At 40.5% G+C, this 25870-nt stretch overlaps 1 pseudogene; it reads left to right on the forward strand.

Annotated features, from left to right (window-relative positions):
• The first annotated feature begins 3190 nt into the window (after positions 1-3190).
• Positions 3191-9321, forward strand: LOC149188159 (phenylalanine aminomutase (L-beta-phenylalanine forming) pseudogene; annotated as a pseudogene).
• The last annotated feature ends 16549 nt before the right edge of the window (positions 9322-25870 follow it).

Consider the following 25870-nt stretch of genomic DNA (forward strand, 5'->3'; position numbering starts at 1 on the left):
AAAATTTGCATGCCACTTTAGAAAGTAGGGTTACAAACGGAAATCAAGTCGGAAATCAAGTCGGAAATCGCAGATGGACAGAATCATAAAAGAAAAGCAGGTACAGAGGCTAGCCAAGCTCTCGCAGACAACCAAGTCACTATTCTTGGAGAAAATCTGCCTACTACATTGGATAATGGAGTCAAAAATAAACAGCATGTCAGATATGCCCAGAATAATGTTGTCTTGCTCATGAATGCACACCAACATCATATAAAGAATGTGAAATCTAAGCATGTCCAAGTAGAAAGAAACACCTTCCCACCAACTAATCTTCCCCTTCTTCCAAATGATGCTTTAAGAAGAAATCTGGACATTGATCTAGAGATCACAGATGTACAAAATTATAATAGGGAATTTTTGCGGAATTTTGCATTGCCACCGAATTTAAGTACAACAAGTGTTAATATAGCTGAATCTTGTGACTATGATATCACAAGCCATTGTTCTCACTTTACCTCGTTGACTAACAAGATTATTCACAAATTAAATTAAATTTAATTTGATTATAGATTCTAAAATATTCTGGAAATCAGATAAATCCTGAAATATTCTCGGAATAAGATAAATAGAAATTATGGTTGAGTCCAAAATATTCTGAAATCTGCCATCTAAAAAAATGAGTTACCCAGATTAATATCATCTCAAATCAATGAAACAATTCCTTTTCCTCTCCTTCAGATGGAAGATTTGTTCTTCATAGGTCTGATCAATCAAGGTACAAAAAAATGTGGATTTGGACTGAGGTGAAAAAATAGGCCTCTAGAGGCTAACAGAAGAATCTTGCACTGCCATCATATCCCCCTCATGGAACTTGGATGCATTCTCCTCTGATAGAATTAAGGAGAATATTAATGGGGAACCAAATCCCAATTGGGAGATACCACTGTACTAGTAAGACTTGCAACATTGTGGACATCACCATAGAAGAGGCAACCTTTCTCTCTACCTAGTTCATTGAAATGGGATAACATGGACATTCCTTAACAACATCATATTTGGCAAGATAAACCATCCCTCATTCAGTCCAAATTCAAAAGGTTTGATCTTTAGTATGAAGTTTTAGACTATGCAGGGGTTTAAGTAGGGCCTATTGTGGTTCTTAGCCAATTTGGATCCTACGGCGAAATATTCATAGCTGAAGTTGATGGGTTTTCTCTCTACTAGTTAATTCAAATGGGACAACAGGGGGCATTCCTTAACTGCGACACAGTTGGCTAGGTAAATCATCCCTAGTTCAGTCCACATTCAAACGGCCTGATCTTTACTATAAAGTTTAGACTATGCAGGGGTTTAAGTAGTGCCTATTTAGGTGCCTGGCCAATTTGGATCATAGGGTGAGATATTCACAACTGAAGTTGATGACTTTGATTTTCCAAGGCTTATAAGATATAATAATAAAACACAGGTTTTTGTGGTTATCCTTATTACATTATGTCATACATTCAGAGAAGAATTGAAATTAATTATCCCAACCAGCTTCTAAAAGTTCAACTAATGAGGCAGTGAAAGACTCTGAGATTAAAGAGTCCTAGTTAGCAAATCAGAACCTAGTTGATGTTATGGACTTTAAAAACTGTGTTAGAAACAAAAATCAAGTCAGATATGGCCAAAATAATGCTATCTTTTTTATGAATGCTAAACAAACTGATGGTTTGAGCCAAAATATGAAAACTGGTCTGGAGTATGCAGATGGACATATTTGTAAAAGGAAACAGGATACAGAGGCTAGCCAGCCTCCCACAGACAACCAAGTTACTGTTCTTGGTGAAAATTTGCATGCTACTTTGGAAAGTAGGGTTACAAACGAAAAGCAAGTTGAATATGTATTATGACCAGAATAATGATGTCTTGCCAGTAAACACAGTTCAACATCAGATGAAGAATATGGAAGCTAAGGAGGTCCAGAAAGGCAACAACATCTTTCTGCCAATTACTCGCACTCTTATTGAAACTGATGGTTTGAGCCAAAATCTGAACATTGGTCTAGAGATCGCAGATGGACAGAATCATAAAAGAAAAGCGGGTACAAAGGTTAGCGAGGCTCTCGCAGACAGCCAAGTCACTGTTCTTGGAGAAAATCTGCCTACTACATTAGAGAATGGAGTCAAAAATTAAAAGAACGTCAAATATGCCCAGAATAATGTTGTCTTGCTCATGAATGCACACCAATATCATATAAAGAATGTGAAAGCTAAGTAGGTCCAAGCAGAAAGCAACACCTTTCCACCAATTATTCTTCCCCTTCTTCAAAATGATGCTTTAAGAAGAAATTTGGACATCGATTTGGAGATTGCAGATGTACAGAATTATAATAGGGAATTTTGCGGAAATTTGCATTGCCACCGAATTTCACAACAACAAGGGTCAATATAGCTGAATCTTGTGACTATGATATCACAAGCCATTGTTCTGACTTTACCTCGTTGACTAACAAGATTATTCACAAATTTAATTTAATTTGATTATAGATTCTAAAATATTCTGGAAATCAAATAAATCTTGAAATATTCTAGGAATAAGATAAATAGAAATTATGGTTGTGTCCAAAACATTCAGAAATCTACCCTCTAAAAAAATGAGTTACCCAGATTAATATCATTTCCTTAAATACAAAATCTTCGTTCAAGAAACTTGCAAATCAATGAAACGATTCCTTTCCCTCTCCTTTAAATGGAAGATTTGTTCTTCACAGGTCTGATCAATCAAGGTACAGAAAAACGTGGATTTGGATTGAAGTGAAAAAATACCTAGAGATAGAAACATTTCTTCAAGTTTCACATTCAATAAAAATTTGCATAATAAAAAATGTAGATTTAAAAACTGAGTAACTCTAAATTTAAATAAATTTATATTGATTTATTAAAATGATTATATTAATAAATGTAAATATAGTTGATATAAGTCGAAAATGAAAACGTAATACTAATATTAAAGATAATAATAATATTTTGAATAATAAAATTAATTCGATTTTCCAACCATGGCTGGGTTCCCTAATCCATGGGATACAATTTGAATTTTGTGTATCTTGGTGCAATTAACAGCACCATGATGGTTATAAAGCCATGGTGTTGTCTGTGAGAATTCCATGGTATGCTTTCAGGATTCTGAATTTTGCGTCAGTCTGTAATCTTTGAGCTAGTCTGCAATGGAGTACTTCCAATTAAATAGTAACAGTTGTATAACTTCCCGTTCTCGTTCTTGTCACGTGGAGGACATCATCCTTCTTATCAAGACGTTCAACGAAACCAACTGCATCAATGTCGATGGCTCCCGCATCAGCGTTCCCCATGTCACAGCCCTGGGCCGGAGGCCCCAAGTGAAAGTGACACTAGATAATCATGCCGGGAATTGCAGAGAACGGGCTGAGAGGTGTTCGTTGTGGGTGCAAGAGAAAGCGAAAGGAGGAGCTGATATCTATGGCGTGACCACTGGATTCGGCGCCTGTTCAAGCAAGAGGACCAACCAACTGAGCGAGTTGCAAGAAGCCCTAATTCGATGTCTGCTAGCTGGAGTATTCACCGGCCCTTCTTCGTCACCGGGGGAGCTCTCCCCCATAACCACTCCATGTGCCATGTTTCTGAGAATGAGTAGCTTCATCTATGGCTGCTCTGGGATTCGATGGGCGATCATGGAAGCGCTACAGCAACTTATCAATTCTCATATCACGCCCAAATGCCCCTTGCGAGGCTCTGTAAGCGCTTCAGGTGACCTAATTCCCTTGGCCTACATAGCAGGTCTGCTAATTGGGAATCCCCAAGTCAGGGCTCGAATTGGGGCTCATGGTGAAGAACAAGAAGTGCCTGCACCAGAGGGCTCTGGTGAAAGCAGGTCTGCAGCCCTTCAAGCTCCAGGCCAAAGAGGGCTTGGCTCTGGTCAATGGCACTTCGTTTGCCACTGCCCTCGCTGCCACCGTCATGTATGATGCCAATGTTCTGCTCTTGCTCGTGGAAATGCTCTGTGGAATGTTCTGCGAAGTCATCTTCGGGCGGGAAGAATTCGCGCATTCGCTGATCCACGAGATGAAGCCGCACCCCGGCCAGAGAGAGTCTGCGGCACTTCTTGAATGGCTTCTCAGAGACAGCCCCTTCCAGGAGCTTTCAAGAGAGTATTACAGCATCAATTCTCTGAAAAAGCCCAGACAGGACCGCTATGCTCTGCGTTCGAGACCCCAGTGGCTGGCCCCTCTGGTGCAGACCATAAGAGAAGCCACGGCCACAATTGAGACAGAGATCAACTCTGCCAACGACAATCCCATCATCGACCCTGTCAACGGCAAGGCCCTCCATAGCGCCAATTTCCAGGGCAGCGCAGTGGGATTCTACATGGATTATGTTCATGTAGCTCTGGCTGGACTGGGGAAACTCATCTTTGCACAGTTCACAGAGCTCATGATAGAATTCTACAGCAATGGGCTCCCAGGCAACCTTTCCCTGGGTCCCGACTTGAGCTTGGACTATGGCTTCAAGGGAATCGACATAGCCATGGCTGCTTACAGTTCGGAGCTTAAATTCCTGGCTAACCCAGTCACTACCCACGTTCACAGCGCCGAGCAGCACAACCAGGACATCAATTCTCTGGTCCTCATATCTGCCAGGAAGACTGAAGAAGCTCTGGATATCTTAAAACTTATGTTGGCATCGCACTTATACGCTCTCTGCCAGGCAATAGATCTGCGACAACTGGAACAAATTCTTCTAAATATTGTGTTAGGAATCATCTCAAGCGTTTCAGACGAATGCCATCTCCCGGAATCCATTAAAGAACATCTTATTAGCGTTGCCAGGGGTATTCCAGTGTACACATTTAGAATCCCCCTGCAACCCTTCCCTCCCACTTGTCTCTGCCCTCAAACAAACAATTCTTGACACCATTGTTACATTCCACGATATTAAAATTGTAGAGCAGATAACAGAGTTCGAATCCCACCTCAAGCAGCGCCTTGAAGAGGAGATAACAGCAATTGTGCTTTCATCCGAGGAGCGCACCAACAGTCACATGCTGGAAGGCTCCTGTTGCAGAACGTTAATCCATGGCTCTAAATTCTTTCCTCTGTATGCATTTATCCGGGAGGAACTCAACGCGATAATGATAATTCCGAGGACAGACCACACGCCCCAAGAGGGCACCCAGAAGGTATTTGATGCAATTGTTGATGGCCGAATCACTGCATCGCACGAAATACCGTCTCAGTCCCTCGCGCATGCCGAGGTTTCTGCCAGTCGAACGATCAATCATTGCCGCAATTCCACGACTCTTTAAAAATGTGAACCTGAGAAACATGAAACTTGTACACTTGACGTAGGATATGCAAAACTAACCTGTGTCGCTTCAGACCTCAGGGCAAGCGACTCTTCTGTGTCGCTTCAGACTTCAGGGCGAGCGACTCTTCACTGACCAGAACGTTTTTCACCGATGATCTAATGGCTAGAGATGATTTAATCGTCTAACAATTCATTTAACGGCCCACGTTGAGACACGGTGGCATGGAGGGGTCTAACAATTCATTTAACGGCCCACGTTGAGACACGGTGGCATGGAGGGGAGTTCGTCTCAGAGGGAACGCCTTACGGCGTAAAAATTGAAATACATAAACATAAAATTACTCTTAAAAAACCTTTTCTAATATAATAATTTTAAAAGAATATATTAAAATAGAGTAGTAAGGAAGGTATCATTGAGGGGAGTGTTGTTTTTCTCCTCCTTGCATGATCTGAGGAGGATGACAAGTGGAAAAGTGGTTCTCTGCATAAATATAATTGTAAGGAAGTTCTTCCAATTTTGACTGTAGTTGTCTAAGTAAATTTAATAGATGTAAAATTAAACTATTAATAACAAAAATATTGTGTAAGTAAATAGACATTAAATGTGAATGTAAGATAATATAATCATTTTTGAGAAGCCATTAAACAAAATATAACTTTTTTTTAATAAATTAAAATAATTCATAAAATTAGGAAAAAATGACCTGAAAGTTTTTTTATTTTTTACTTTCAAAAAAAATTTACAATATAAAAAATAGTTTAAAATAGTCTCTAAAATGTGGTTTAACATTTAGGTGAGGAAATTTAGTCCCCACAGATTTTGTAATCCAACTATGAACAAAATTATGTATACCTGAAAATTGTTCCAGGCACAATTTCTACAATTGAAATAAAAAAACGTGATACTTCAGATAAGATAAACGGATGGAGGGCTATGGACAGCGTTATCAGGTTTTCTAACGTGATACTTCAAATAAGATAAACGGATGGAGGGCTATGGACAGCGTTATCAGGTTTTGATAAGAATATCAGGGTGAGAGAATTGGGCTAACGATGGATGTAACAAAATTTATAATAGGTGAAATATATTTTACAGGGGAAAAACAAATTTTATCTGGGCGGAAGCAATAAGCGCTAAATAATTGAAACAACAAAAGTCTTATTAAACCGAAATGCCATGGAACAGGGACAACCTCTCTACAGAGTGAGGAACGAATTAACATGACCCGACCTACCCCGTCGTTCACTTCTTCTCAAACTCATTAATTAGTGTTGATTATTTCGAGAATTAGACGTCCCTGTTAAAATAAAATTATTCTTAAAAAAATTCATAGACACTTGAATATGACAGCTATATTAAAACTCAATTATCTTTTTCATCTTTAAATTTTAAATCTAGGCAACCAATGAGTAATACGAATCACTCTAACACTGAATGGGAAATGGTACACACCTGGAAAATGTTGAACCTAATCTCTTCCTTTGCATTATCTCCATACAAGGGTTTATGTTGTTTTTAATGGAAGAGATGAATGCCGGAGTCGAATCTCCTTATGAAACAGTAATTAGACCAAATCTAATTGCTTATGTGGAATTTTTCTTCGATATATTGTTGTCTGTCCCTATAATAAATGCCATAAACAAATTCCTCAAACTCTAAAATCTCGCTGGCATAAAACTGAATCAGATTTCATGGCACACTTCTCAATTCTCGTAGAATCCGCTCTCATAATAATTATCATTCAAGCAACTGACTTTTTTTTTCTTTAACCTAAGAAATCATCATGTTTGGAGCAACTATCAATGCTACTCATTATTGGACCACAAAATCTATGGGACCAAAACTCCTCCTCTAACCACATTTTCTCAACTTCTGATCTACCTAGTTGACACTACTACAGCAAGGACACTTCAAGAGATTTTTTTAGACAAAAAAAATCTTTTATTTTAAAAAATCACTTTCTGTTTTACTTTTTAATATCAATTGAATTATCTTAAATATAAAACTTGACACAAAACAGTTTGAGACAAAAATATGTTAAGACAATTTTATATTTAAGGCAAAAAAATTAAGACAACTTTAAATTTAAAACAAAAACAGTTTGAAACAAAAATATTTTAAGAAAAAACATGACAAAAATGGTTTAAGATAAAAATATTTTAAGACAGACAAAAACAATTTGAGACAGAACTATTTTAAGACAAAACTTTATATTTAAGACAAAATCAGTTGAAAGCAAATTTAGTTTAAGTCAAATTTATTTTAAGACAAAATTTTATATCTAGAACAAAAATAGTTTGAGACAAATTTTACAATTAAGACAATAACCACTTAAAATGAAATTCATTTAAGACAATTAACAATTAAGACAAAATATATCAAGTTAAGAAGATATTCTCGAACAAGTTCATCTTCTCCTTATACCGATGCTGTTATTTTACTTACCATTCACATTATGTTATATAAAAACAAAGATGTGTCATACTCTTCGTTTTGCGGAGTAGCCAACTCTAAAAAACTTTGACAACTTTTCCCAACAAAATCTTTTGCACATCGATTCTTATTCTCTCCCTTCCATCTCTACTTATACATTTAGAGACAATTTGTGTATAGTTGCATTCAATGATAATATAAATATTCGAACAAACTACCTATCTAACTTACAAATAATATTAAGGCAATTTTTAATTACTACAAATTATTCTAACAAGCTCCAAGATTGCAATGCAAGGTAAATACAATGTAGAGGTTTAGTAATTACCCAATTTGATGAAAAGCTTAATCAGGTCGCCTGATGGAAGCTGTGAGGTCGATCATTGTCTGAAAACATTGACGGAAGAATACGGGAGGCTAACATTGATGGTTAGCTATTCGAAAACGGGAGGCTCTGCACATTTCAGTAATGTGAAAGGAGGAGACTGAAAAAAAAAATCTAAATAAAGAACCGATGGTGGAACACAATCGCTCACGCATTCAAACAACTTTCAAATTTCTTTATTCACGAAGCCACTCTGCTTTATATCGAACGCAGCCTTTTTGCTTTATATTGAACGGTTATACGCTTTTTTCAACGGCATAATATCTAAATGAACGGCTAATTTTCAAATTTTACCTGCCAACTCACAGGACCGCTATGCTCTGCGTTCGAGACCCCAGTGGCTGGCCCCTCTGGTGCAGACCATAAGAGAAGCCACGGCCACAATTGAGACAGAGATCAACTCTGCCAACGACAATCCCATCATCGACCCTGTCAACGGCAAGGCCCTCCATAGCGCCAATTTCCAGGGCAGCGCAGTGGGATTCTACATGGATTATGTTCGTGTAGCTCTGGCTGGACTGGGGAAACTCATCTTTGCACAGTTCACAGAGCTCATGATCGAATTCTACAGCAATGGGCTCCCGGGCAACCTTTCCCTGGGTCCCGACTTGAGCTTGGACTATGGCTTCAAGGGAATCGACATAGCCATGGCTGCTTACAGTTCGGAGCTTCAATTCCTGGCTAACCCAGTCACTACCCACGTTCACAGCGCCGAGCCAGGGGTATTCCAGTGTACACATTTAGAATCCCCCTGCAACCCTTCCCTCCCACTTGTCTCTGCCCTCAAACAAACAATTCTTGACACCATTGTTACATTCCACGATATTAAAATTGTAGAGCAGATAACAGAGTTCGAATCCCACCTCAAGCAGCGCCTTGAAGAGGAGATAACAGCAATCGTGCTTTCATCCGAGGAGCGCACCAACAGTCACATGCTGGAAGGCTCCTGTTGCAGAACGTTAATCCATGGCTCTAAATTCTTTCCTCTGTATGCATTTATCCGGGAGGAACTCAACGCGATAATGATAATTCCGAGGACAGACCACACGCCCCAAGAGGGCACCCAGAAGGTATTTGATGCAATTGTTGATGGCCGAATCACTTCATCGCACGAAATACCGTCTCAGTCCCTCGCGCATGCCGAGGTTTCTGCCAGTCGAACGACCAATCATTGCCGCAATTCCACGACTCTTTAAACATGTGAACCTGAGAAACAGGAAACTTGTACACTTGACGCAGGATATGCAAAACTAAGCTGTGTCGCTTCAGACCTCAGGGCGAGCGACTCTTCTGTTTTGCTTCAGACCTCAGGGCGAGCGACTCTTCACTGACCAGAACGTTTTTCACCGATGATCTAATGGCTGGACTCTTCACTGACCAGAACGTTTTTCACCGATGATCTAATGGCTGGAGATGATTTAATCGTCTAACAATCCATTTAACAGCTCACGTTGAGACACGGTGGCATGGAGGGGAATTCGTCTCAGAGGGAACGCCTTACGGCGTAAATATAATGTTTAAGAGTAATGAAAAAACATCAAACATAATAACCCATCAATTCCAAACTAGTCACATTCACGGACCCGACTCTCTTGAATAACCTTTACATCAAGAGGAAGTACAATTCTCTGGATCCATGGAATTTCATCCTAATTCCTTTGCTCGAGATAAATTTAAGTAGTCTAAGCACATTGGTTTGGTCATTTAAATGTAACACTATTTCTTATTGTATTGCATTATTCATAATTTAATGAAACTGTGTTATTATTTTCTATTAAGATTCATGGCGGTAGTAATGGTGTAAAAATTTCCACCTCAATTATATTGTTTGGAATTTAATTGGTTGGATTTCATCTGTTCTTGACTTTTATGAATATTTTGATATAGATACTCATTATTTAGATTATTTGTGATATAGATATTCATCATTTAAATTATTTTGACCAAGTTTAAATAGTTGAGCATAATTGAAGACTTATTATTGAGGAGTGAGTTTTATGCACTAAAAAATTTTTGGATACTTTCTTCAATAAATGCTTTATTAGTTGTCTCAAGAAAGACATATGTGTTCGTATTGTAATGATTTTCCCTAAGATGTGGCTTGAATCAATTCATAGAGCTAAGAAAGCACAAGTGGTCACTAATGAAATAAAAAAAAACATCCTTTATTGATTTGAAAATCACTCGAGAGTGATCTCAGTTAATTAATTAATGAATGAAGGTATTACAGACTCATGTGCTGGTGTGTGTGTCCATATTATCTTGGGCAACGGATCGATAAGATTGAAAAATAAATAGACACTAGAAAACAGTAAGAGAAACACAACAAACAAAACAGAACACAACAAGATTTAATAAGGAGTTCACCCAATCCTCCTGGGCTATGTCTCCGATCCAGCTTTCAATGGTGGCCTTCTTTTATTGTATCTTTAAAGTAGATTTTTTACAATGAGGAGGTCAATTTGAGTCTTCTGAAATAGATGATGCTTAGTAGGGTGGTTCTTGGATTCCCCAAGCCACTAGAGTGCACAGACTTCCCCTTACTAAGTCTCGACCTCAACTGGTCTTGATGGGATGAGTGAAATTAGGTACTCAGTTCCTGACAGATATCCTCATAAGGATTGCTTGAACCTCTCAAGCCCGGTTCTGTCTGCTCGATGTTGCCTTAGCTCTGCAGGTCAGCTGGGCTCTCTCTTCTCTGCTTCTTCTGTCTCGTTGTCTCCTTCTTCCTTTCTTACTGTCCTTTGTCTTTGTTCTCTGTCTGTTCATGGCTTAAAGCCAATCTGCCCTCCAACTGTTCGCTTCCTCTTCCACCTCTTCAGATCGCCTGTTGTTGTTTGCTTGGAATTCCCTGCCTCTACGTCATCGCCACTGTGTAACGTTTCACAGGGAAGTGGCCACTTTTCCTCTCACAAACTGCACCAGCTCATCCTCAAATGGTTCGGTATTTTGGTTACTTTGTGTAATGATTCATTCACCAACTTAGCAATCAAATCAGACTTCAACCTTTATGCGTCGTGACTTATTTCTTCTCTCTGAATCCGGTTTCCCATCGGACGCAATCTCCACCGTTAGATCTAGGGCCTCCAGATCCGATGGTTATCGCTCTTATCGCGCAGTTGACTTGCTCGGACGTTAGCCAACGATGAGAGCAGTTTTCTTTGTCATCCGCTGGACACGCGTCGTTCAATGTATGAAATCACTCGTTCTCCTAACAAACCCGCTTACCACCCAAAACTCCTCTGATATTCCACTGGTTTTGGAGTGCAGGACCCACCTTCGGTTTTAACGCTTTTCCCATGGTTCTTCGTCTTCCCTTGTGACCGACCGCTAGGGGCTATTCCATTTCGAGGGGTTTTGCCCAACAAAGTGCTAATTACGCATCGGAAACGATCTCTGTTTTCTGATTTGAGCTTCCTAACTACTAGTTTTATGCCACTGCGCGGTCTCCATGGGCCTTCGTCAGTGCGCTTTGACCGAGATCCTCATCGTTCCTTGCTAGCTACAAACTGCTACTGTCTAGAGGTCTTTCTTGTTAGCTCATTGTTCACAAGATTATGAAGTTTTTCATGATTTAATACAGTCATAGAACTTTGATAATTTTCATGGATCCAATTCGGATCATGGCCTTCCCACTGAAAAAGCTTTTGGATCACCAAAAGTTGTTTTTCAAGCATCGACTAAGTGAGGGTACAATTTTCTCACTTGTCCAATTTCTATCCACTCTGCACTACTCAGCTTTGAACCCTTGAGCTCAACTCTAAGGCACTCAACATCTCCCCTGCGCGTCATTTTCACCTTCCTGTCCAGTACTGTGTCTTCCGGCAATTCGTTAAGATATTTAGGTAATAGGTCATCAATAGAAGGCAATTGACTCTACTCTTTGAGATCCTCAATTAGTGAAGGTTCAAACAATCTCAAACAATCTGCATTGACGACTAAGTAGATGTGCATGTAAGCTGGTAGATCAAGGAAAAAAGAATTTTCACCAATTTTGTCAAGTATCTTGAAGGGTCCATACCTGATAGGTTTTAGCTTTTTACCTTCACCTTGCATCCTGTCCTTGCTGATATACAACCAGACTTGGTCACCAACTTGGAAACTATGCTCCATCTGATGCTTGTCATGCCTTGCCTTGTATTTGGCTTGGCTCTTTTCCAGCTGTTCCCGTACTGCTTGGTGGATCTCTTGGATTTGTTTAATGAACCTAGTTGCCCTATCCATATCACTGTGTCCCTCAACTGTGGTGTCTTTACCAAAGACAAAATCCAAAGGAGACCTTGGTGTGAAACCAAAACAGGTCTCAAAATGAGATCTCTGTGTAGAAGAATGTTTTGCTCGATTGTAAGCATACTGCACATAACACAAATGTTCATCCCAAAGCTTATGATGCTTGCTGCAATATCCCCTGAGCAACTGGATCACTGTCCTATTGACTACTTCTGTCTGGCCATCAGTTTGTGGATGAAAAGCTGTGCTTTTCTTCAGTTCGGTGTCCATCAATTCCCACAGAATTCACCAAAACTTCCCCACAAATCAGGTGTCTCGATCAGATACAATGGAAGTGGGTAATCCAAAATGAACCCATACATGTTGACAGAACAGTTTTGCAGTTTGTTCAGCTGTAATCTATTTATTACAAGGTATCAAAATACACATTTTGATGAACCTATTCACAACAACATACAGATAATCATGACCTTTCCTAGATTTAGGTAGTCCTCCTGTTATAGACATTTTTGGGCACTGGAACCCCAAGCATAAAATGTCCATAAACCAAGGGCTCCTAAGTCCCTAAAAGTGTTGTTCCAACCCCTAAAGGAACAAGGTCAACTGATTACGGCTTCTCCCAGAAGTTCTCCATGAAAAACTACTCAGAACTGGTCAAAACAGGATCATTTCACCTGCTCCATAGGCAAAGTGCGTTGCATCTCACCTAAGTACACTCAGTGGGTGTGTTTCATTTCAAAAAGCCCTTCTATGGGGTGCGATGGACGAGAAGAGAAAAATGGCAGTGTCAATCCGCGAGGTGGAAAAGCATAGAATCTTACAGAAACTTCTCCTATGACACTTGCCATTCTGAATTCGACCAAGGATGAGTAAGAGATCATCAATCTCCAACTGGAAGCAAGAACTATCAGAGGGAAGACACTAATCAAATCACAAGCTGACTCATCTCCCTTACAGATATCTATATATGGATCCCACATCCTAGAGATCCAGAGGCTGGAATTTTTCATCTTGTAAGGAATTGTTGTTGGTTTCTTGAGGCAACATCATAGTGTTGGGTGATCTAAGCTTTGCATGAGGTGAAGAAGGGCTTACTTGCTGAGAGGATGATGCTGGGTCAGAACAACTGGTTGTAACTCTCTTGGCTCTTTCTTGATTATCAATAAAGCTATTCAAGTTTTCCTCCATACTCTTGTGTCATTTATGTTTTATGCATTTGTATGGTCAATTTACATCTGATCCTGGATTGTTTATGATAATAGATCCATGTTCTTGTATAGTGTTATGCTACTTTGATTCTGAAGGTACTCTATGAAGCTGGGTGTACAAGGAAGCAAGTAGCAAAGGACTATCAGAAGAGAGAGAAATTGAGCGAGGAACCAAAGACAAGACAAAGGTTAGTCTCTTTTATTCTTCTCTCATCTATCTTTCATAAAGGAAAACGAAAGTAGTTTTACTTTGTTTGTTTCTAAGGTAGCTACCACACCCTAGTGGGATTAGCAGTTCTGCACAAACACTTTTCTCTGTAACAAAATGGCGACCATACTGGGGAGCGACTAGGTTGTTTGTTTATCTACATTTGTTTATTTTATAAACTTACATACGGAGCCTGAAGTTGAGCCAGGTAGTTTTCGAACTGCATTTGCTATGAAAATGCAAAGTAGATAAATGCCGCTTCAGTCAATCTCCAGGTTTTGTTTATGAATTAAACAACTGATTTACAAACTCTCTAATTGCCCTTGTGGTGGCTCTAGTAACCTCCTTAGATCTACCCTTGTTGTTGATTTACTGATTACCACTTGCTCAGCCAAAATCCCTGAACTGAACTGCAAACTGTGACCCGGAACCCAAGCAAAGTCTCGTCCCTGGCCCAGTGCACTCTCTGTTCTGTGAATCTGAAATTCAGCGCACTTCCTGAGTGTAGTAGGTGCGCTGCATTTCAAATTCACTATGTTACAAGTGCGCTGATCAGACTAGGCATTGTTCCCGAATGTTGGTTTCTGTTCACTCTTTTCAGATCTATTCAAGAATTTTGCTGCCTGTAGTTAGTACACCTCTGTTTGAAACCCCTTTCCTTGCTGATATTCCGCCTCCATTGTGCAAAGAACTGTAAATGTTTTTGTGTATTTGTTGAGTCATTTTTAGTTCTCCTTTGCAAAAAAAAAAGTAACGTAATTGTACTGTCGTTTCTTGATTTGAAAGTGTCGCGAGTGTCATTTTCAGTCATAGAAGAGAGTCTGATTGCTCTTGATAGTCGATTACCTTGTTACTATTTTATTTGATCTAAATTAGTAGTTTTTCTAGTGTCGAAAGCAAGTCTTCATTTCCAAATCGCAAAGTGTTGTCATTGTCTTCATTTTGATTTTGAAAAGAAACTTGTTAGTAATTGTCGCTAGAAAAGTAATTCAGATTTGCGCATTAGCTTTCTTTTTATCATTCACATATTAAGAAGGCTGAAAAAAAATACATGTATGTGCATTTGCATTTAGACTGTTTGATTGGTTTGATTTAGGACAGTGCATATAGTGTGTGCTCTTTGCTCTTTGTTGAAAGAATTATGTCTTTCTTTCCTTACTAGCTAGGATTTTCATTGCATAAAGAAGATAAAAGACTATTTATCATCTTAGATTGCATTTTAGGAATTGTACATCTACATCACACAGTGAACCTGAAAGACAAATTTCTTAAGCAAGATCAACTATAAAATAAATTTAATAAATCTAACAACGCTTTGGAACCTAACGCAGAGCATCTAGAAGTCTAGGCTAGAGACGTATTCCGGCGTCGTAAAGCCTGGTAACTATTCTTCTCACTGTTGGTTGGGTGATTCCTCCACTTTGAGACGATAAGTGCCAGTACAGACTTGTGCTCCCACGTACTGTCGAGTATCATTTGGGAGACCACAATAGGCTTAATCCTTTATCCATAGGAAGCCGTGTCTGCTGCCCTATCGATCGCAATGCACTGAACACAGCATTCGGGAAGATTGACTATCGTACCATAAAAAGTATTCTGCAGTTTTGCGATTGGTTTGGTAATCCCTCTGCCTAGATTTCCAGAGCAGTCCCTTTCGTTCCTTTTCAGACTCCTTAACGGAAAAGGTCCATCTGAGCACTTGTCACTTCAGGCTCATTAAAAATTGAAGGCGACTAGAGTCATCTTTTGTTTTTTCTCGACTCTTTAAAATTGAAAAAACAAGTTGTGTCAAAAGCATCTAAAATTCATCTAATTCGGAAACATACTTCCCCTTGATTTTTAGTTGATCGAGTAATCCGCAATCGTTGAAGAAAGTAAATTGAAACCCCGTCGTTCGCGGAGGCTTACGAGTCAACCGTCTTTGTCTCCTAAATCGAAACTATTACGGACAAAGCGAACTCGTTTAACCGGTTCCAAATCTCCTGGTAAAGTTAGAACAAGTGTTCCAAAAACATCAGAGACTTCGGTTACTCCAAACATTTCTGGTATCCCTGCCTTTACAGAAGAAGTTCAGCAGCCACCGAAGGACAGTAGTATTGATCCTAGTCCGAGGGTAAACACTTGTGCTACTGAACCAGTTTCATCTACAACCAGTTCGGAGAGTGTTGTTCCCCAAACATCTGTCGTTGCAGATTCCATACCTTCTTCGGCACCAGAAATATTTTATGGACCTGACGGTCTACCTCTTCCACCTGGTCTGATTGCTATAGAAGAGATTGTGGAAGATCCTCCATCTACTACTCCATTGCAATTTGGAGTCGGGATCACTCTGTATCCTTCTTCATCAGAAATTAGTCTACCGCTAGCAGAAGCTCATGTAGAATCGCTACGTAATCTTTTGGATAGACTAGAGATGTCTGAACAACCGTCGACATCTAGGACTGTGTCATCCGACACAGCGACGGCAGAACTTCCTGCTATCACTCCAACAATGTTCACCGGTATACCATCTGTCCCAACTAGCTCTTAATTGCTAGAAGGAGCCCACTCAGGGGCTATTTCGACAGTATGGTCCGTTCCTGTTTGTTCATTCGGAATAGTATCCGAAAACTCTTATGTTGAGTCTCAGCAAATTGATCCTTTGGGATGTCAATTTGGGCAGTCCGGTCCTCAAGGGAAAACCATTCCTTTAAGTACCGGATTACCGTCGTATGGGGGGCAGTATACCCTTTCATTGTCCCCTCTGGGAGGACAGCCATACGGGAGTTCACAACAAAATTCAGGTTATGTTGTAATTACATCTAGCGGTTGGGTACCGATACTACCTCAACAACCAAGAGTTGTATATTCGATGCAACGATGTTTACCTATGTCAAATATACCAACTACGCCAGCTATTGTGACGGTGTCGCAAGTACAAGCGCTGCGTGTTGTATGCCAACCTCAGGTTTCTCAGGTTATAATGCAACAGCCTCTTGACCCTGCGACTCAACCACAATCGCCGACTGGTGGAATGACACAGGTCCAAATGGGTACAATTACCCCTCATCTTGGTCAAACAGTTAGTATCGGACAACAGCACATGGCTTCACAACCATGGCTAGTGCAATACCAACAACCGCAATTCCAACAAGTATACCAAGGATATGAGCAACAAATCTTTGCAAATAGTGGGCAGCCGTATATTCAAAACAGTCAAAATCAACCATTCTACAATGGTCATGCCCACCAACCTTACCAAAGTTACCAGCATCAAATGCATTATGCTGGTATGCAAAGACCAACTGCTCAGGCGATTCCATCTTATCCTAGGTATGCTTCACCTAACCTGAATCAACAGTTACCCTTCGTGGCAACTTTAGAGTTACCTGATTTAAATCGGTTAACAAACGATCCAATCGCTTACGCCCCTTGGTGGCCAGTGATTCTGCATAAGCTTCCATCAGATATTCCTAAATTTAATGGAAATCCGAGTGAAGATCCGTCGAATCATGTGATGACCTTTCATCTATGGTGTTCATCAAACACCCTAAACGATGATTCTATTAGACTTCACCTTTTTCAGAGGACGTTAACTGGTCCGGCAGCAAAATGGTATATCGAATTTCCCAGAGCTTTGTTTGACAACTTCAGTACCCTAGCCGCAACCTTTTTAACCCATTTTCAGTTACCGATAAGGTATGAAACGGGAACAGAACTTCTTACCAATTTCAAACAAACAACGGCCACTCACATATCTGATCATATACATGAGTGGCGACGTCGTCGTAGAATGGTAAAAACATATGTTCCTGATCAGCTTTTAGCTGAATGGTTTATTAAGTCATTATTGCCATCCATTACGGAAGATGTGGCAAAAGTGGGAGTCGTCATTGAAGAGCAAGTTATCGCTCGTGCACAATATTTACACTTGATTTACACTCAGTCTGGCACGCTCTACGATAAAATACCTGACGCTCCTAGACCGGAATTCTCGGTCCCCCCTCCTTTTAAATCAAACAATGACTCTCATGGCGGCGATGGTGTGATTGGCATGACAGACACGAAATCGACAAAGGCTACATCTAAAAAGGCCCGTAAGATTTCCGATCAAAATGCAAAAGAGGAACTTCTTGCCTCGGAAGTAAATGTCGTCTCGACAGATAAAGGCAAAGAAACCAAGCAACCAGGAGGCAAGAAGAAAAACAAAGGGAAGAAGAAGAAACAGGAGGAATCATCACCTGAAAAATCTTTTGCAAACCCTTCTGGAAATAGGAAACCAAATCATCCATGTTTTATATGCGATGAGGATCATTGGACATCAGATTGTCTGTATAAAGCTGAGCTTAAAAAATTCTTCAAGAATACAAAGACCTCGGCAGTATTAACTGATCCATTTCTGAATCCAGGAACAAATTTGGTTGATAGTGGAAATGCTTCCCCGTCTCAAGTGCTAATGTTGTCGGTTTCCAAAAAACAAAATGATGCTTTGATATCGACAAGGAACAAATATTACGGGAATCCACAGCTGTCGAACAACAAGGATAAAGATCAACCTAGTGGTTCGACAACAACTTCGACAGAAGTTGCGCCGCCCATCATTCCAGAGTTGACAATAAAACCGCCAAAGGGAGTAGTACACAAGTCGACATTTAATCCTTGTGCTAGAGCAGCACAGCATTATAATATAGTGGAAGATCTAGCCCAATCGCCATCCACTATGTCGACACTTGAGGTATTGCAAAATTGCCCATCCCAAAAGCAGGCTTTATTATCAGCCATCGGTGGGATAGACCCAAAGGATTCCAATCTTGTGTCCTTTAATCATAAAGGATACGATCCTCAGTTACCAGCTCAACTAGTATTATGTTGATGAGTTGCTGGAAAACTTTAGGATCTCCGACCTTGTCGCGATCTTCGAAGACATTAAAAGCATTTGACAGACGAACATATACCCCATATGGTATTCTAAGTAACTTGCAAGTTGAACTAGGAGGCAAAACAGTAGAAATAGATGTTGAAGTAATCGACGAAAACCTCGATTACAACATCCTACTGGGAAGACCATGGATATATGCTATGGCAGCTGTTGTGTCGACCTATTTTAGAAAGATTGCATTCCCCTTTCAAGGAGGGATTACAATCGTCGATCAACAAACTTTCCTCCCCAATGGTTCTCAAGTTACGGGAAGCATTCCAATGATCCATGGAAGCCCCCATTCACTTCAAAATATCGGAGTAGGCTTACTAAAAGACCCTATATTAACGGGAACTTTTGCCCTTCCACCTCCAATAAATATGGCGGAAGTAGCATCGGTAAGAACCTGCAATATGATATCTTCGATTAAAAATATCTCAGAAAACGATATCAACATGGATCATACACAGGTATTGCCTCCAATCCCAATGGAAATATTGTAGCAATCAATGTTCCTAGCATGGGAGGCAAACCCAAATCAACGCTCATCAAGCGTTTGGATAGATAGGTCTAAGGAATATGGCACCCCTTCAGATCCTTGGTCGCGAGTGCATTACACTGATGAAGGAATTGTTCAATCAATGGTGATTGAAGGGGCACCTTGGGAAGATTACCACCATCGTTCCCTTCTTCCGGATTGTGAAGAAGATATCCCTGACGACCTTCATCATCCTTCAGTTTTTGATTTCTTATCAAATACTATAAACACGGTGGATTCTGAGCGAAACTTGTCCAACATTGAAGAGACTATCGCCATAAATATCACGACCAAAGCAGATGTTGTAGAGAATATTTATGTTGGCAAATGTTGTTCTCCTTCAGAACTGGAAATATATAACGCTCTTTTTCGCGAATTCAGAGATGTCTTTGCTTGGTCATATAATGAAATGCCAGGCATTGACTCGAGTATCGTTGAACACGAAATCAAGATGTATCCAGATGTCAAACCAGTACAACAACGACTACGGCAGGTGCACCCCAAGAAAGCCACTACCATCAAGGCAGAAGTTGAAAAACTTCTCCATGCTGGTTTCATTTACCCGGTTCCTCTAACCGATTGGGTATCGAACATTGTTCCTGTTATGAAAAAGCAAGGAACGATTAGAGTGTGCATCGATTATAGGGATGTAAATCAAGCTTGTCCAAAAGACAACTACCCTACACCCTTCATTGACCAGATAATTGATGAATGCGCCGGATGTGAAATCTTTTCATTTATGGATGGATTCTCCGGGTATAATCAAATAAATATCCGCCCACAGGACCAGTCAAAGACTGCATTTATTTGTCCATGGGGAACATTCGCATATCGAAAATTACCCTTTGGTTTAAAGAACGCAGGGGCAACATTTCAGAGGGCAATGAATTATGCCTTCCATGACATCAAAAACATCGTTCAACCATATCTTGATGACCTTCCAGCTCATTCGCGAAAGCAGACTGATCATCTGCAGCATTTAAGAGCGATATTTCTACGTTGCCGACACTACAAGATACGACTCAATCCACACAAATGTGTGTTCTGTGTCAGTTCTGGTCATTTACTTGGCTTTGTAGTCTCAAAAGACGGGATTCGTCTCGACCCATGTAAGGTTCAGGCAATCATAAATTTGCCTCCACCTTCGAATTTACTTCGGATTTAGAAACTCCAAGGGAAAGCAAAATTTCTGAGGAGGTTCATTCCAAATTACGCCGAACTTGCTAAAGGTTATACTCGTCTATTGAAAAAGGAAGTACCCTTCGTCTGGGATCAGGTTGCGCAAGCTTCCCTTGATGCTTTAAAAGAATCACTAATGAAAGCATCATTAATGTACGCTCCCGATTATCAAAAAGACTTTAACCTGTATCTGGTTGTAGCGGATACAACCATCGCAATGGTTTTAGTTCAAGAAGACAATGGAATTGAAAATCCTATATATTATTTGAGTAAGAACTTAAATGATACAGAAAGCAAATATTCTTATGTTGAAAAGCTAGCACTCGCAGCTGTTCAAGTGATACAGAGATTTCGACACTATGTCCTCTTTCGAAAAACTACCATTCTGTCAGATTGCAACCCCATGACTTATATATTGTCGCGACAGTTGCTGGGGGGAAAATATTCAAAATGGATAGTGATTCTACAAGAGTTTGATCTGGAATTTGTAAAATCCAAGTCAAAGAAAGCCCTGGTTTTCACAGAATTATTATGCGATCTCCCATCGTCGTCCAACGATGAAACATCCGAAGAAACGATCGTGGATGAAAATTTGTTTCTAATATCTTCAAGCAATACGTGGTATGGGGATATAATCATTTATCTCAAAACCCAAAAATATAAGCCTAATACCTCCCGCTCCGAATAAAAACGTATTCGATACCAATCAAAGGACTACATGATCGTTGGTCATACACTTTACCATCGTGGTGTTGATACAGTTCTACGGAGGTTCCTCACCCATGAGGAGGCCGAAAAAGTCCTGAATGATTGCCATTCAGGCGCGTGTGGGGGGCATCAATCCAGTTACGCTACGGCGCAAATTTTTTTACGAGCAGGGTACTTCTGGCCAACAATGTTTAAAGATTGCATAATCGCAGTCAGAAGTTGCCATGCCTGTCAAATTTTCAATAGAGAAACCAGAAGACCACACGCACCTCTGCAACCAATAGTTGCGGTTGGGCCATTCGCCAAATGGGGCATCGATTTCATGACATGTAACCCCACCTCGACTAGGGGGCATGGGTATATGATAGTCGCAGTTGACTATTTTACAAAATGGGCTGAGGCGATGCCTACATTAGATAACATAGGTGAAACAGCTGCCCTTTTCTTTTTCAATCATGTAGTCGCCAGATTCGATGTGCCACAAGCTATAGTCACAGATCATGGATCGCATTTTCGCAATCACATGATGGTTGAATTAGTTGCCAAATTAGTGTTGTCTCACGATAGCTCTACTCCATATTACCCGCAAGCCAACGGACAAGTTGAAGCAATCAACAAAGTCTTGAAGCGCATGCTGCAAAGGATGATTGGAGTTCACAAAAGGAGTTGGCACCTGATCCTGTACTCAGCCTTGTGGGCATACTAAACATTAGTAAAAAATGCAACTGGGTTTACACCTTTCCAACTGGTGTATGGCCTAGAAGCAATTTTACCTGTTCAGTGCGAAATATCGTCCCGCAAACTCGCAATCGACCTTCTCCCCGGGACTTCAGAAGAGGAGGCTAATTTCTTGGAACTAATCCAATTGGATGAAACCCATCGTGATGCCGCTTTGGCCAACGAAGCCCATAAGAAACGAGTCAAGGCGCAGTTCGACAAGAATGTCAAACCCCATGTCTTCTCAGAAGGTGACTTGGTCTTACTTTATGACCAAGAATCCGATAAATTGGGAGCAGGTAAACTCAAGTCTTTATGGATGGGCCCCTATATTGTTAAGCGAGTGTTAGCAAAAGGAGCCTACAAGTTAATGGATTATGACGGGATTCCACTGGCACAACCTCGTAATGGGTTGTACCTTAAGTGTTACTATGCGTGATTCAATGTGGTAACCTATATGCTTTTGTTACATTTTTGTTTTCGCTAAAGTATTTGTTTTGGTCAAGTAAATCCACTTTTTACATTTGTCGTAGATGTCGAACCTATTGGAATATTTTGTTGGATATGCCGACGGAGCAAGTCGTAGTTCACGGAACCTATCTTCTGCGGCCTGGGCCATTTTTAACCCAAGCGGCGAGTTAGTAAGTTTCAGAGGGGTATGTACTGGTCGATCAATGAATAACATCGCTGAATATAGCGCGTTGATAGAACTTCTCTCTGATGCCATCACACATGGCATACGCCGGCTGGTCGTTAGGCTAGACTCACAGCTCGTCATACTACAACTCACTGGTATCTACTCCGTCCGAAATCCAGCTATCTATCGCATGTTCCTAAGGGTCAAGATTTTGGAAAGGCAATTTGATTTTATTCAATATCAGCATATTTCCAGAACCTTAAATACATTAACTGACTCATTGGCAAATTATGTGTTAGATAGACATTTGCAACATTTATAAAAAGAAGCATCTCATCAATATTTGCATCAGGATCATGTAACTTAACCAAAATAAAACTCCGAAAATCAAAAGTATATATATATAACTGTTTATGGTTTACACATAATGTTTTGTAACCAAGAAAAAATTGGTCAAATGACCCAAAACTCAAAACGCTAGGGGGCACCCTAGTTTAATGATGCTGGTGATAACAAGTCACCGCCTGTGTAGTCATGCGTAAAAGCCTAGTCCATCGACTTGGCACGCCAGTAGTATGTCGCTGCAACCTTAAAGGCAGCTCGTCAGTCCTCACATCTAGAATATTGAGATTGAGGCCCTCGACCTGATCCTGTAATGCTGAAAGAGTCTCGGCCACATCAAGGTCGTGAAGGATAGCCCTTCCCACAGCCTCTCCTGCAGGAACGGCAGCTGGCACTCTCAGGCATACTACTGGCCAAACGGGACCGACATCTGCATGAGCACATGAGTTTTGATTAGTCTTGACAGAGTAAAGCACAAGGACATTATAAAAGAAAAACGATAAACAAGAATATGGTCAAAGAATTTACCAATGGCACCCCACTGTTCGCCAGCCGGCAGTACCAAATCTGGGTCACCCCGGAAGTCCATACCAGCATATGGATACTCGGAATAAACCATCTCCTGATGATCAAACCACCCGAAGAAGGTATCAAAAAATGAAATCTGAGACTAACCAGCATGCCTAGACATATGGTCGACCCATCTCTGCATACGTGGTTCAGTCGGTGGAGGTAAACCGAGTGCAATATACTGCAGCTGCATCAGTGGTATCTTTTCCAAGGCGAAGGCGGTCAAGATAGAACCATATCCAAATTTCTTCAGTCTCCCGCTCTTCACCTTGGTCAACTGTTCTTTCATCACAAGGAGTACTGCGTCGCACCAATTGAACACCTTCGGTTCGAGACATTCCAAGGCGTACTGCATATAAGATAGGTTGGCCACATGAAGAGCCGCACCACCAGCCATCCTACCAAAAGTGAACAGAATAGTCCTCAGGGACCTGTCAGTGACATCTCGGATGATGATCTTGCCGTCTCTACTCAGCTAAGATCCCTCTCTGCAATACCTGCAAACATAATCTCTCACAGATTCACCTCCTCGGGCCGAACCTGATAAAGAGATGGGGGCACCCCGCCTCGATAATCCAGTCAAAAAATAGATGTCCACTATAGTCAAGGGGATGGATTTGCCCCTAATCTAGAACACCTGGCTGGTAGGATCCCAAGCATCAAGCAAATACTGCAGCAAGTTGATTTGTTGTCTCATGCTAGAAATGCAAAAAAACTTCAACAGGCCACAGTTCCGCAGTGCGTTTACTGTAAACGGATCATGTAAAGCAAGCATGTCCTCTTCTTCATGCTCACATTCTTGCCGTGTAATAGTCATCTTGCTCCAAAAAATCTCTAAAAACAAATAAGAGAAGAGTTAGATCCTGATTTGGTGAGAAACAGACAAAATTTCCATCAAAAAACTGTGCATAAATTTCCTTGCTTGCGCTCATCGCACCTACAGTAGTGTTCTGGGTGCGTTGCATGTCAGTTGGCCAGTAGACAGGCTAACATCCAACACACCTTTCGATACACAAAGGGTGCGATGGAGCCAGGGCAAGTTTTTCAAACCCCAAAGGCTCAGAAAAACCAGAAATTAGGCTCATAATGCAAAATGGAAAGAATGAAATGAAAAGCTGAGGTTTAGCTCCTACTTGGTCCAGACAACATCGAAAATCGTCCATAGAATCTCCCGGAATCAGCTGATGAAAATAAAGGGGGAAAAGCACCTCCAAAGCTCCAACAAGCCAAAGTTCAAATGAAATGGTAAAATGAGAGGTAAAAGCACTTTTAAATTACTTTTACGTAATTCGAGTAAAATATTAGCGTCCTAACTCATTTTTTAAACATACATTGTTCATTTCTAACTAGTTTGATGAAGCAATTGAGCATGCAGTACAATATTTGAAAGAACAAAGCTATTTATGGTAAAGTCAAGAAATGACCGTTATATCGAGCAGTTTTAACGCGGACTTCATGCTCGTTAAAAAATAAACATAAGCAATGAGGAAATGTTTCCCCCAACGTTTAAGCTCAATAAAAAATGAACCAATTCTCGGTAAATAATCATCGTGAATGTAGTACTTCAACCTTTAAAGCCTTGGTCGTGTTCCCATCATCACCTCCACTCTGTATTGGCCGATCATTCACCTCCATTTGATTTTTTACCCCTTTTGAGGAACAGCTGCGAAGAGTGATCCTATTAGCCATCCTTGTAACACTGTCATGATTGGAAAATTCCAAACCTTACCTGGAATCAACTGCTACCCAATTTTATCACTCGTTCCTCAAAGACGAGTCTCCTTTAAGCTCTTTTCAACTGACTCGTAAAATATGAAAATATTGCCGAGCCATTGGCCTCTCTAGCTCGTTAAAGGGACTGGAAGTGCTATCCCTCCTGTAGATTTTAATCCTTTTTGACCTGAGGGATTATTACACAAAAAGATCGAGCACGTGTTTTGTTCGGTTCGTTACAAGTATCGAAAATTCATCCCTTCTGTATTGTTTTACACTTTTTCGGACTTAAGGGATTAGATGACGAAAAAGGATTTTTGGAGTTTCCTTTACGTCCCTTTTCAGACTCTCTAAAATTGAAAAGGACCGAGTTATATTTGTCGTTAAACTCGTTAAAACCTAATAGCGACAAACTTGTCCATAGCAGACAAGAACGAGTTTCACTATCGCTAGGCTCGTTAAAACATAGCGATGGGTTTGCCCGAAGGGAAAATTATAGAACAAGCATATGTTATCCTCCTCAAGCTTGACAAAAATAAAGAGGTACTGGTCAGCAATGACTGGGGAAAAATTGGGAAGAAAACTTGAAGAAACTTTGTTGGTAGCAAGTCGCTCTTGAACATGACACTTTCAGTCCGCATCCAAGTCAGGTTGGGTTGTTTCATTCACCAGTCACATCACCATGGTCACATCACACCATCCACATTTGGGGTTAATGCTACCAATCCATCATGTCAGTGTCACCGGTATGTTCAAGAGAAGTCACTCAGAGAATTCACCTGTGTCTCACCCGCTGCA

Source organism: Pinus tabuliformis, chromosome 3_1 (genome assembly GCF_031772625.1).
Source record: "Pinus tabuliformis cultivar Carrire ecotype Pingquan chromosome 3_1, CPIR1, whole genome shotgun sequence".
Lineage (NCBI taxonomy): Eukaryota > Viridiplantae > Streptophyta > Pinopsida > Pinales > Pinaceae > Pinus > Pinus tabuliformis.